General features: G+C 40.0%; 1 protein-coding gene across 1 annotated transcript in view; it reads right to left on the minus strand.

Moving 5' to 3' along the window:
- Positions 1-232: 232 nt before the first annotated feature.
- Positions 233-13,191, minus strand: part of MBNL3 (muscleblind like splicing regulator 3) — a 107,755-nt gene continuing 94,796 nt past the window's right edge. The window contains exon 10 of the mRNA XM_054577026.1: positions 233-476. The gene's annotated coding sequence lies outside the window, so the exon portion shown is untranslated. The remainder of the gene's footprint in view (positions 477-13,191) is intronic.

Below are 13,191 nucleotides of genomic sequence, written 5' to 3' on the forward strand. Positions count from 1 at the left end.
TTCTGTTTTTGGTGTTGAGTTTTATACACTACTTAATATCAAATTGTACTATAAGGCCATAGTAATCAGAACAGCAAGGTACTGACAGAAAATTAGACACATAGATCAATGGAACAGAATATAGAACCCAGAAAAAAACCCCACAACTTTGTAGTCAATTAATATTTGACAGACGAAGCAAGCATGTACAATGGGCTAAAGATAGTTTATTCAATGAATGCTGTTGGGAAAATTGGACATATATATTCAGAAAAAAGTAAGTAGACCACCTTTCTACAACACAAAATAATAAATTCAGCCCTGGCTGGTGTAGCTCGGTGTATTGTGTGCCAGCCTGTGAACCAAAGGGTCGTGAGTTTGGTTCCCGATCAGGGCACATGCCTGGGTTGCAGGCCAGGTCCTCAGTAGGGGGCATGCAAGAAGCAACCACACATTGATGTTTCTTTCCTTGTCTTTCTCTCTTCTTTCCTCTCTCTCTAAAAATAAATAAATAAAATATTTTAAAAAAGAATAAATTCTAAATGGACCAAAGTTAAGTGTTAGAACTGAAACCATAAAAATTGTAGAAGAAAACATACACAGTAAAATCTCAGACATTGCTTGTAGCTATTTTTTTTATTGGATTTATCTCATAGGCAAGGGAAACAAAATAAAAACAAATGGGACTACATCAAACTGAAAAGTTTTTGCACAGCAAAGGAAATCATAAACAAAATAAAAAGACTATGCACAGAATGGGAGAAGATATTTGCCAATACATCTGATAAAGGGTTAATATCCAAAATTTACAGTGTACTTACAAAACTTAATACCTTCATTCCTGATAGATATATTCTTGAATGACATTTGGAACTTTCTTTTATTTTTATTATTTCTTAAGGTTGACAAGTTTATTTCATTCTTAATTCTCACAGGTACATTTCTGAGTACCTACTATGTGTCAGTCACAGTATAGACAATGGGGCTACAAATAGGTAAGTTTTTCTGATTTTGGCCAATAGGAGAAACTAATTTATTCTTTTCTACCACTTCATTTTTTTATTATTTATTTTATTTTATTTTTTTCTTTCTTTTTTTAAAAACTTAATTTATTTTTTCAAATACATTTGTCTCTGCCTCCCCCACACCACTTTCCCTTGCCCCCTCCCTCCTTCCCACCCTCAGCTCTTCCCCTTTGGTTTTGTCCATGAGTCCTTGCTATATATTCCTTCACTTTCCCCTTCCATTACTTTTCCCCTCCCCCACTTCCCTCTTGTCTCTGTTGATTTCTTTTCCTTTCAATGTTGCTGGTCTTATTCTCCTTGCATCTTTGTATTGTTGGTTAGGTTCCACTTATAGGTGAGATCATAGGGTAATTGTCTTTTGCCCTCTGGCTTATTTCGCTTAGCATAATGCTCTCCGATTCCATCCATGCTGTTGCGAAGTGTAGTAGTTCTTTTATTCTTTCTGCTGTGTAGTATTCCATTGTGTATATGTACCATACTTTTTCATCCAATCATCTACTGATGGGCATTTAGGTTGCTTCCAACACTTGGATATTACAAATTGTGCTGCTATGAACATTGGCGTGCATAGGTTCTTTGGATTTGGCCTTTTGGTGCTCTTAGGGTAGAGTCCCAGCAGGGGAATCACTGGATCTAAAGACAGTTCCATTTTCAGCTTTTTGAGGAAATTCCACACTGCTTTCCATAGTGGCTGCAACATTCTGCATTTCCACAAACAGTGTACTAGGCTTCCCTTTTCTCCACAGCCTCACCAGCACCTGTTGTTTGTTGATGTGAGGTGGTACCCCATGGTGATTTTGATCTGCATTTCTCTGATGGCTAGTGATGCTGAGCATCCTTTCAAACGCCTCTGGGCCCTCTATATCTCCTTCTTGGAAAAGTGTCTGCCCAGGTCCTTTGCCAATTTTTTGATTGGATCGTTTGTCTTCTTGGAGTGGAGTCGAGTGAGTTCTTTATATATCTTGGAGATCCAACCTCTATCTGATGTATCATTAGTGAATATATTTTCCCATATGGTTGGCTCCCTTTTCATTTTGCTGATGTTTTCCTTTGCTGTGCAGAAGCTTCTTATTTTGATGATGTCCCACTTGTTTATTATTTCCTTTATGTCCCTGTGTACAGGTTTTACGTCTTTCGTTAAATTTATGTCTAGGTACCTTATTTTTCTTGTTGATATATCGAATGGTATTATTTTTCTGATTTCATCTTCTTCTATTTCATTGCTGGTGTACAAAAATGCCTTTGATTTCTGAATGTTGACTTTGTATCCTGCTGTTTTGCCAAATTCACTTATTAGGTTGAGGAGTTTTTTGGTAGAGTCTACAGGGTTCTCTATGTACACTATCATGTCATCTGCAAACAATGATAGCTTTACTTCCTCCTTTCCTATTTGGATGTCTTTTATCTCTTTCTTTGGTCTGACCAGTGTGGCTAGGACTTCCAATACGATGTTGAAAAGAAGTGGTGAAAGCAAACATCCTTGTCGTGTTCTCGATCTTCGTGGGAAAGCTTTCAGTTTTTGCACATTGAGTATGATGTTGCTGTAGGTATTTCATATATGGCCTTTATTACATTGAGGAATGCCCCATTTATTCCCATTTTGCTGAGTGTTTTCATCATAAATGTGTGCTGTACCTTATCGAATGCTTTTGTGCATCTATCGAGATGATCATGTGGTTTTTGTCTTTCCTTTTATTTATGTGTTGTATCACGCTTACTGATTTGCGTATATTGAACCATCCCTGCATACCTGGGATGAATCCCACTTGATCGTGATGGACAATCTTTTAAATGTATTGCTGGATGTGGTCTGCCAATATGTTGTTGAGGGTTTTAACATCTATGTTCATCAGTGAAATTTGCCTGTAGTTTTCTTTCTTTGTAGGGTCTTTATCTGGTTTTGGGATCAGGGTGATACTGACCTCATAGAAAGAGTCTGGGAGTCTTCCTTCCTCTTGGACTTTTTGGAATAGTATGAGAAGAACAGGGGTTAGCTTTTCCTTAGATGTTTTTTTAAAATTCTCCTGTGAAACCATCCAGCCCAGGGCTTTGGTGTGCCAGGAGTTTCTTGATGACTGCTTCAGTTTCCCCAGCTGTTATCTGTCTGTTCAAGCTTTCTGTTTCTTCCTCCCTCAGTGTTGGGAGATTATACTTTTCTAAAAATTTGTCCATTTCATCAAGGTTTTCAAATTTCCTGGCATGTAATGTTCATAGTAGTTTCTGATGATCCTTTGTATTTCTGTGGTATCAGTTGTTATTTCTCCTCCTTCGTGTCTGATATTGTTAATTTGGATCCTCTCCCCTTTTTTCTTGATGAGTCTGCTTAAAGGCTTGTCAATTCTATTTATCTTTACAAGGAACCAGCTTCTGGATTGGTTGATCCTCTGAATTTTTCTTTTCATCTCTATATCATTTGGTTCTGCTCTAATATTGACTATTTCCTTCCTTCTACTTGCTCTGGGATTTATTTGTTGTTTCTCCAATTCTTGAAGTTTTAGTGTTAGGTCTTTCATTTGAAATGTTTCTGTCGTTTTCGGAAAGCCTGTATTGCTATGAACCTTCCTCTCAGGATTGCTTTTGCAGCATCCCATAGGTTTTGGACTGTTGTCTGTTCATTTTCATTTGTTTCCAGAAATTTTTTGATGTCATCTCTTATCTCATTATTGACCCATTCATTGTTTAATAGTCTACTGTTCAGTCTCCATGAGTGTGCAAGTTTTTGAACTTTCTCTTTGAGGTTGATTTCCAGTTTCAATCCCTTGTGGTCTGAGAAAAGTTTTGTATTATTGAATTTTCCTGAATTTGCTGAGGTTTGCTTGGTGTCCTATCATGTGGTCTGTCCTTGAAAAACTCCCATGAGCATTTGAAAAGAATGTGTATTTTTCTTCTTTGGGATGTAAGGTTCTATACATGTCAGTTAAGTCTCTTTGATTCAGTGCATCATTCAACTCCATAATATCCTTATTGATGTTTTGTTGGGAAGATCTGTCCATTTTTGAAAGTGGGGTGTTGAAATCCCCTACTATCAGTGTGTTGCTGTCTATATCTTTTTTGAAGTCATCCAAAAATTTCCTTTTAAACTTGGGGGCTCCTATATTGGGAGCATATAGGTTTACAATGTTTATGTCTCTTTGATAGATTCTTCCTTTAAGTACTATAAAGTGCCCCTCTGGGTCTCTTTTTATGGCCTTTGTTTTGAAATCTACTCTGTCTGATACGAGTATGGCCACCCCGGCCTTTTTCTCATGCCCATTTGCTTGGAATATTTTTTTCCTTCCCTTTACTTTCAATCTGTGTAGGTCTCTTCCTATGAGGTGGGTCTCTTGTAGGCAGCATATGTGTGGGCCATGTTTTCTTATCCATTCAGCTACCCTGTGTCTTTTGATTGGGGCATTTAGTCCATTCACATTGAGAGATATTACTGATAGAAACTTACTCATCTTTTCTCTTTGTACCTGTGTTCCTCTCTCTCTCATTCTTTTCCTTCATCTGCTTAAACCAGTCCCCTTAGCATATCTTGGAGTGCTGCTTTGGTAGACATGTATTCTTTTAGCCTTCTCTTGTCTGGGAAACTCCGTATTTCCCCTTGTATTTTAATTGAGAGCCTAGCTGCATAGAGCAGGTTTGGCTGTAGGCCCTTGCTTTTCATGACTTGGAATATTTGTTGCCATTCCCTTCTTGCTTGGAGTGTTTCTGTTGAGAAGTCAGCTCCTAGGAGTATTAGGGCCCCCTTGTATGTTACTTTCTCCTTCTCCCTTCCTGCCTTGAGGATTCCTTCTTTGTCTTCAATAGTTGCCATTTTAATGATGATGTGTCTTGAAGTGGACCTCTTTGAGTCCCTCATGAGTGGGGTCCTCTGTGGCTCCTGGATCCATGACAGCCTTTCTCTCCTCAAATGAGGGAAATTTTCCATCATAACTTTTTCGAGGAGGTTCTCTATCCCTTGCTCCTCTTCTTCTCCTTCTGGTATCTCTATTATACGGATATTATTGCGTTTCAGGTTGTCCTGCATTTCTCTAAATGTCTCTTCATTCTTTTTGAGTCTTTTTTCCATCTCTTGTTCTTTCTGGGAGCTTTTTTCTACCTTATCCTCCGTCTCACTCATTCGATCCTCGGCTTCATCGAGCCTGCTTCTGATTCCTTCTACTGTGTTCTTCAATTCAGAAATGGTATTCTTCATATCCTCTTGTGTCTTCTCGATAGTTTCTATGTCCTTGTCTAGGTTGATATAATTTGCTGTAAGATCCTAATAGTTTTTCTGCAATTTCTCATAGTTATCTTTGAGCTGACTGAGCTCATTGAGCTTCCTTAGATCCTTTGTTTTGAATTCAATATCTGATAGTTCCCTTGCCTTTATTTCATTTAGCTCTCTCTGTGAGGAGTCTCCTTTTCCACTCACTTGGGGGAAACTTCTTTTTCTTCCCATTTTTGTGAAAGTCTATTAATTAATTAACTAATTTATTTATTTTTGCTTCTCCTTCAATTGATCCATCTGGTTACCTGACTTTGTGGATTAAACTTCTATGGTAGTAGGCAGGTCTTTTTATTTATTTATTTATTTATTTATTTATCTCTACTTTTCTTTCTGGTCCTGCCTCTGATCATGTCAGTTGTTGTCCCTATATGACCTACTTATTTTTTTTATTTATTTTTGCTTTTGCTTCAATTGGGCTGTCTCGATTTCCTGACTTTGTGGATTAAATTTCTTTGGTTGTATGTGGGTCTTTTGATTTATTTATTTATTTATTTTTACCTTTACTTTTCTTTCTGGGCCTCTCTCTGATGATGTCAGTTGTTGACCGTATATGACCTTGGGTTGTTTGTTTGAGTTCCAGGAGTCTACTGTCTGTGTCTGACTCCTGCTTGGGGAAGCTCTGTAACCCCTTTGGTCAAGGCTGGACTATTTTTTGGGATCACTCTGCATTCTCACTCCGGCTCCTTGAGTGCGCTCCCCTGTGGCCAGAATCCCCCGCCTGCCTGGTTCGCGCATGCTTGCCCCAGACCGGGGGGCTTATTCACGACCTCGCGTACTCATCTGGCCCCGGTGGCTGGTGAGCTCCCTGGCACTGGTCAGTTTAGGGTCTTCTATTGTTTGTTTTCCCTGCTTTTGGCTCTTTGGGTGCGTTGCTTGCCCTCGCCAAATGGAGACTATGCAAATGGGAGGAAGTGAGCTCCAGGACTCTCCGGTCAATCCTGTCTCTGGTCTCTCCTCCAGGGATTCTGGACAGCTCTGTGATCCCTTCGGCCCGGGGATCTACTAATTTTGTGAGCCACTCTGCAGTCGCGGGCTTGGAGGGTCAATTTACGCCTGCCCTTGCTGCTCTGTGCACTCCCTCGCAGGCCATATCAGTGCCCATCTGTGGGAGGCCTTGCTGGCCGGTGCAAGCGTTTGCCAGCCCGCGCGGGTCGCACACACACTCGCCAACTCTCGCCGGTCACTCGGCACAAGTGTGTGCGCCTGCACTGAGTGGTTTTGGGGTGTCTATGTGTTCTTTCCAGCTTTTGGCTCTTTGGGGGTGTGGCCTCTTCCCACACAATGGAGACTATGGAAAGGAGATTGAGTCGGGACTCCCCGGTTCCTCCTCCCGTTCTTTCCCCAATGCCTCCGTTTCTAGTCTCTCCTCAGGGGTCTCTGGGCAGTTCTGTGACCCCTTCGGCCAAGGACCCACCACCTGTGTGGCCTGCGTTTCAATTGTGGGCAGTCTGGTTCCTGCGCGCCCCTCTTCTGCCTCTTTGGGTTCGTGCCTTTCCAGTCCACAATGGAGACAACAGAACGGGGAAGGAGTCGGGACTCCCTGGTTCCTCCTCCCGTTCTTTCCCCAACGCCTCCATCTCCAGTCTCTCCTCAAGGCTCTCCCATCCAGTCTGCACTCAGCCCCCCAGCTCACACACATACAAGCTGTGTGGGGAGCGCACAAAAGGCAGGTTAATTGATTTCCTTATGCCTGAGCGAAATGGTAGCTGTAGAGTGGGAGTTGTGTTATCACCGGGGCTCCACTAACTGCTGTGTCAGTTCTCTTCACAAAGTTTTCCTCACCAGTCTTTTCCCAGGCACCAGCCCACCCTGCCGCCGCCTCTGCCGAGAGATCAAGAAAGGTGGCTGCCCCTGCAATTTTTGCATTGGCCCTTTAAATGTCTCTTTGCATCCCCAGCCACCTGTCTCTGGCAGAGAGCGCCTCTAAGCTTTTCGGGGTTGCGTTTTGTCTGTGTTTTCTTGGTTTTAGCTCCTGTAGTCTAGGGGTCCCTGTTTATGATTCAGACCCTGTTCTTCTCTGGGGAAACTAACTGGCCGTTTCAATGTCCCTCTGGTGCTAGTGCCCGTGGGCACCCAGCCCACCCTCTTGAGCCTCCACCACACTTCTCACTCGTTGGGATGTGTGAGAGTCGAATCCACTGTCTGCGGCTCCAAGGCTCCTCTCCCACTTTCGTTCCATTGTTTTCCAGGTAATTACTCCACTATTTAGTCACAATTCCAGTTTGGTCTTGGGAGGAGGTCAGTGTGACTCCCATTCACTCCTCAGCCATCTTAATTCTCCGACATTTGGAACTTTTAAAACAAGTTCCCTTCTGACTTGTTTTGTTTTTTCCCATTCATTTTTTTAAATTTTTAAACAATTTTTATTTTTTAATTACCGTTGACATATATTATTACATTAATTTCAGGTGTACACCACAGTGATTAGACATTTCAGAACTTACTACATGATCATCCTGATAAATATCATACCCGTTTGACATCATACATAATTATTACAATATTATTGACTACATTCCCTATGCTGTATTTTACATCCCCATGACTATTCTGTAACAACCTATTTGTACTTCTGAGTCCCTTTACGTTTTTCACCTACCCATAAGCCCCTCTAACAACCATCAAAATGTTCTTTATAAATGTTTAAGTTCTCCTTGTTTGTTCATTTTTTTAGGTTCATTTTTTTAGTTTTTATTATTGACACTACTGCAGATATCCCCATTGCCCCCCTTTGCTGCAGGGATAGAGTGTGTCGTGGGGAATGTGGGTGCTCCTGGATCTGAGGGTTACTGTCCTGGTCTAGCTGAGGGGGGCGTGGGGCTCTGAATCCCACAGAGCCCATCCCAGGGTAATCACAGATGCGTGGAATCAACACGAGTCATCACAAACACTTCTCTGTTTGCCAGGAGAGGGGACATGGCTCTTACTTCTAGTGGGGAAGGCCCCGAGTCCCTTTTTCCAAAAGCTTTTATTGAAAGAGTTATCAGTGGGGCCAGGTAACAGGAATGCACAGGTTCTCATTACATCAGTATGTTAATGTTTACAGAGAATAGATGATGTTTTGAAGAAAACAAATGGCAAGAACACACTAATTTACATGGGTCCAAGAGGAGACTAGTAAACATGAGAGCGCCAAAGTTTATAGGGTTAGGGTCTGTGAATAATGTAAATTTCCTTCCCAGCATGAGCTGGCTATCATAGCTTTTGAGGGAGAAACAAAGCATGCTTTAAAGAATTTACTTCTAAACGTGATTTCCCCTGGGAACCACCAGATCCAATTTAGGGCTGTCTCCAGTATTGTTTCAAGCCTGAGCCAGGTGTGGGGAGGGAGCTGCCAAGAAACAAGGAGACTTCTTTTCAAATAGAATGAGGACTCTGGCCATGTCCAAGCTGAGCTGAGGGTTGTGGGCCTTTTTGCCCTTTCTCCGTGAAACCCCAAGTCCTTCTCTGCTGCCGACCCTGTCTGTCTTAGGTCATCTCTCCTCATAAGAGATCTTACCTGTCATCAACTACCCACCATCACAGGGCCAAGCAGGGTGATGTGAGGGAGGCGGGGGCTGCACCCCTGCTGGGGGGACAGGTTTCATATCCTCAGGGCCTGTTTTCCCAAGGCCTCCTTGATTATTTCCAGCCTTGGGGCCCTCTTGCCTGTTGGCGGAGTTACAGTTCCTGAAACCAGACAAGGAATTTCCCAACACCTCTTTTTAGGTTTGATTGTTGATATATATGTATTTATTGCCATTTTATTATTTAATTTTTTTATTTTTTTTCTTAAGAAAGCCTCTAACTTTCTTGTAATACTGGTTTGGTGGTGATAGACTCCTTTGGCTTTTTCTTGTCTGGGAAGCTCTTTACATGCCCTTCGATTCTAAATGATAGCTTTGCTAGATAGAGTAATCTAGGTTGTAGGTCCTTGCTTTTCATCACTTTGATGTTTTTTGCCGATCTCTTCTGGCCTGCAAAGTTTCTGTTGAGATATCATCTAATAGTCTTATGAAAGCTCCCTTGTAGATAACACTATGCTTTTCTCTTGCTGCTTTTAAGATTTTCTTTTTGTCTTTAAGCTTTGCCATTTTAATTATGATGTTTCTTGGTGTGGGCCTCTTTGGTTCATCTTCTTTGGGATTCTCTGCACTTCCCAGACTTATAGGTCTATTTCCTTCACCAGGTTAAGGAGTTTTCCGTCATTATTTTTTCAAATATGTTTTCAATTTCATGCTCTTTCCCTTCTCCTTCTGGCACCCCTGTGATGCAAAAGTTGGTATGCTTCAAGTTGTCCCAGAGTTTCCTTACACTATCCTCATTTTTTTAATTATTTTTTTCTTTTTGCTGTTTTAATTGAGTGTTTTTTGCTTCCTTATATTTCCAATTACTGATTTGTTTCTTGGCTTCATCTTCTCTACTGTTGATTCTGTCTAAGTTATTCTTCATTTTGGTTAGTGTATCCTTCATTTCTAACTGGTTCTTTTTATGGTTTCCATGTCTTTTTTTTTTTTTAATGCTGTTGATGTTCTCGCTAAGTTCCTTGAGCATTCTTAAAACCATTGTCTTGAACTCTACATCTTTTAGTTCTCTTGCCTCCATTTCATTTAGTTCTTTTTCTTGTTTGTTCACTTGGGACCTGTTTCTTTTGTCTCCTCATTTTTGCTGCTTCCCTGTGTTTGTTTTTATCTATTAGGTAGAGCTGCCATGTCTCCTGAACTTGGTGGAATGGCCTAATGTAGTAAGTATTCTGCAAGGTCCAGTGGCACAGCATTGCTGTTTACCCAAGCTGGGGGCTCCAGGTATGCTCCCCATCCCATGTGGGCTGTATACACCCTCCTGTTGTAGTTGAGCCTCAATTGCTGTTGGCACCTAAATTGGAGGGATTTACCCCCAGGCCAATTGACTGCGAGAGCTACCTGGGAACACCAGGGAGGATCAACTGTTGCAGGGTCACCCCAGTAAGCAGGACTTACTTCAGTGGGGCTCTGGTGGTAGATAAATCTGCCCCTTCTCTGTGTCACCTTTAGAAGTGGTTGGGTGGTGCTTTGACATGGTCAGAAGCTTTTAACTAGGTGAACTGAGTCTGGGGTCTCCCTGGAAGTGAAGGTCAAGGTCAGCAGCTGCCTGTGTTCTGCCCAAAACCTCCCAAAATGAGTTATAAAGCAATCTGCAGATGGCTGCTACTTGGACAACAACCACATCAAAATTACAACTAATGTACAGAACAAATATCATTCAGAGCTACCTGAAATTGAGCTGCAGATGTCCTATATCTAAGGATATAAAGAAGAAGTCATATCAAGACTGGTATGAAGAGCAAAGATACAGAACAGGCTAATCCCACACAAACATGTGGTAGATAAAAATTGGGAGGGATATCTCAGCTGCAGAGGTCCCCTCTTTCCTGTTGTGAAACATAGATGCTGTGGTTGGTGCTACAATAGTTACCTTATACTCATATGAAAAAAAGATAAATAGTAAGAATGACAGAAAAGGAGGATTAGAGTTAGGATTAATCTTGAAGAACTAAACTAACCCTAAGCTACCAACCACCTAACTCCTTGTTAGGGGAAAAGGAGAAATCCATAACTAGGAGAAAAACGCCCCTAAGTGATGTCTCTCCCTTTAACCCAAAGAGCCAAAGGGTGCTTGTCAGGGTACATGTCTGCCAGGCAAATTCTTCATCTTTTCTCACCTCCAAGGCCCTATTTAAAGTTTCTGTGACTGTCTCAGTTACTTTAGTTGTCCCTCTTTTCACTTATCCTCTTCCATAGGTAGTTTTGGTTTTAACTGAGAGAGGTTAAAAGGCACACATTCTCATTTTGCAGTTGGAGCTTAAACTAAAGCTGAAGGAAACACAAACTCAACCCAATATACAGATTTCCATTATCTATGGCAATTATAGAAAAATAGTGATTCAAAAGGATTGATACCACCTGCAGAAATATTTTGTGTTGGCCTACTCCAATTTTTAAGACTTTGACAATACTGAAAAACCAGAATATTTTTAATAATTCCTGGATTTCCAGTATCACGAAAAATCCTAAGAACTGACAACATAGTTTATGGCAACATGGGAAGGGTAAGCTGGAGGATGTGTACATGGCTGCATCTTCAACAATGGGTGTACATATTTGTCAAAATTCATTGAACTATATACTTAAAATGTATACTTTTTTTAAGTTATACTTTTTAAAGTTGTTTTTTGAAAAGGAAGGTATACTGAACAGATTAAATGGCAAATATGTAATTCAATCTAAGTAAACCCTTTATGTATAAAATATTAATCATGTATAATTTCTTGGCCTAAAGAAGGGACAAAACTAAAATATTGGATCAAGTGGCATGTGAGTGGCTGTTGGGAGAGATAGAAGGATGGTTAATTAAGGTTAAAATGTAGCAACATCCATGTTAGTACATTTAGGAGGGAGATAAAGGTATTATTTTTAACTTTAGGTTGTGTTTTGAAAAAAAAGTAATGATAGCCACTTGAATATTATTTAATGCATAAATTTCAAATTGTTACAGAAAAATATAATGAAAAAGAAAAAATATAATTGTACTCTAATTTAATCAGCTAAGAGAGAGAGAATTAGAGGGAAGTGTAGAAAATAAGTTGAATTGAAATAGAACAGTAAGATGATAGGCCAAGTCCACATATCAATAATCTCAATATGTAAACACTTTCCGGAAATGTTGAAATAATAGGTTATCAAAAGATATACCAGGGGGAAAAAAAGAAGTACCAAGGAAAACAGTACAGCATTCTCTCCTTATCCACAGTTTCACTTTCTGTGGTGGTTTCAATTACTTCCAGTCAACCACAGTCTTAGAGCACTAAATGTGAAATTCCAGAAATATACAATTTATAATTTTTAAATTACCATTCAGGATAGCATGATGAAATCTTGCTGTCCTACTCTGTCTGGTCCAGGATGTGAATCATCCCTTCATTCAGTGTGTCCATGGTGTATATGCTCCCCGCTGGTAGTCAGTTAGTAATCCTTGGTTATCAGATCAATTATCAGCAAAGAGAGAGACCACGTTCACATAACTTTTATTACAGTATATTGTTATAATTGTTTTATTGTATTATTAGTTATTAATCTCTTGTGCCCAATTTATAAATTAAACTTTATCAATGGTATAAATGTATAGGAAATCACATTGTATATTTAGGATTCCATACTATTTGTGGTTTCAGGCATCTACTGAGGGTCTTAGAATGTATCTCCCACAGATAAGGGGGAAGTATTGTATTTGATTTTTTTGCTATTGAGTTGTTGAGTTCTTTATACTGGATATTAATCCAATATTGATTTGCAAATATTTTCCTCCATTCTATATGTTGTCTTTTTATTTTGTCCATACAAATACTGTATGATCTCACTTAAATGTGGAATCCAGAAGAAACTGAACTCAGAAACAAGGATGAATGTGTTGACTGACCTTATTGTGGTAATCATTTCACAATACATACATATATCAAATCATCAAGTGTACACCTTACATTTGCATAATGTTATTATGTCAAACATGTCTCAATAAATCTGAAACAAAGAGGAAAAAAGAAGAAAAAAGGTAGGGTAAGAGGTATGAACTCTGACACCATTTCATTGATTAAGAAGAGTTGTGGTTTCCTAAAGGAAATAGCAATTTTACTAATTAAAGAATGGAATAATATGTTGGGCAGTCACAGATAGCTATGTCACTTATAAACTCTTTGAGAACAGAAGACTGTTAGAGGAAGCCATTTTCTTCCTTGTGTTTTTATTCCAACCTTGGTCTATAAAAGAGGGGCTCTCACCCTTTCATAAGTACTAAATAGAGCTTATGGTCTTTTTTCCACCTCTCACTCACTGTTTCTATCCAAAAGAAGGAGCAACTTAAATAATTTGTGAAATTGGGAGAAAACATTGAGTATGTGTAGCACAGACCTACCCTCCC

Source organism: Pteronotus mesoamericanus, unplaced genomic scaffold (genome assembly GCF_021234165.1).
Source record: "Pteronotus mesoamericanus isolate MK-2021 breed Mesoamerican mustached bat unplaced genomic scaffold, CSHL_Meso_final contig_40, whole genome shotgun sequence".
In the NCBI taxonomy this organism is placed as follows: domain Eukaryota; kingdom Metazoa; phylum Chordata; class Mammalia; order Chiroptera; family Mormoopidae; genus Pteronotus; species Pteronotus mesoamericanus.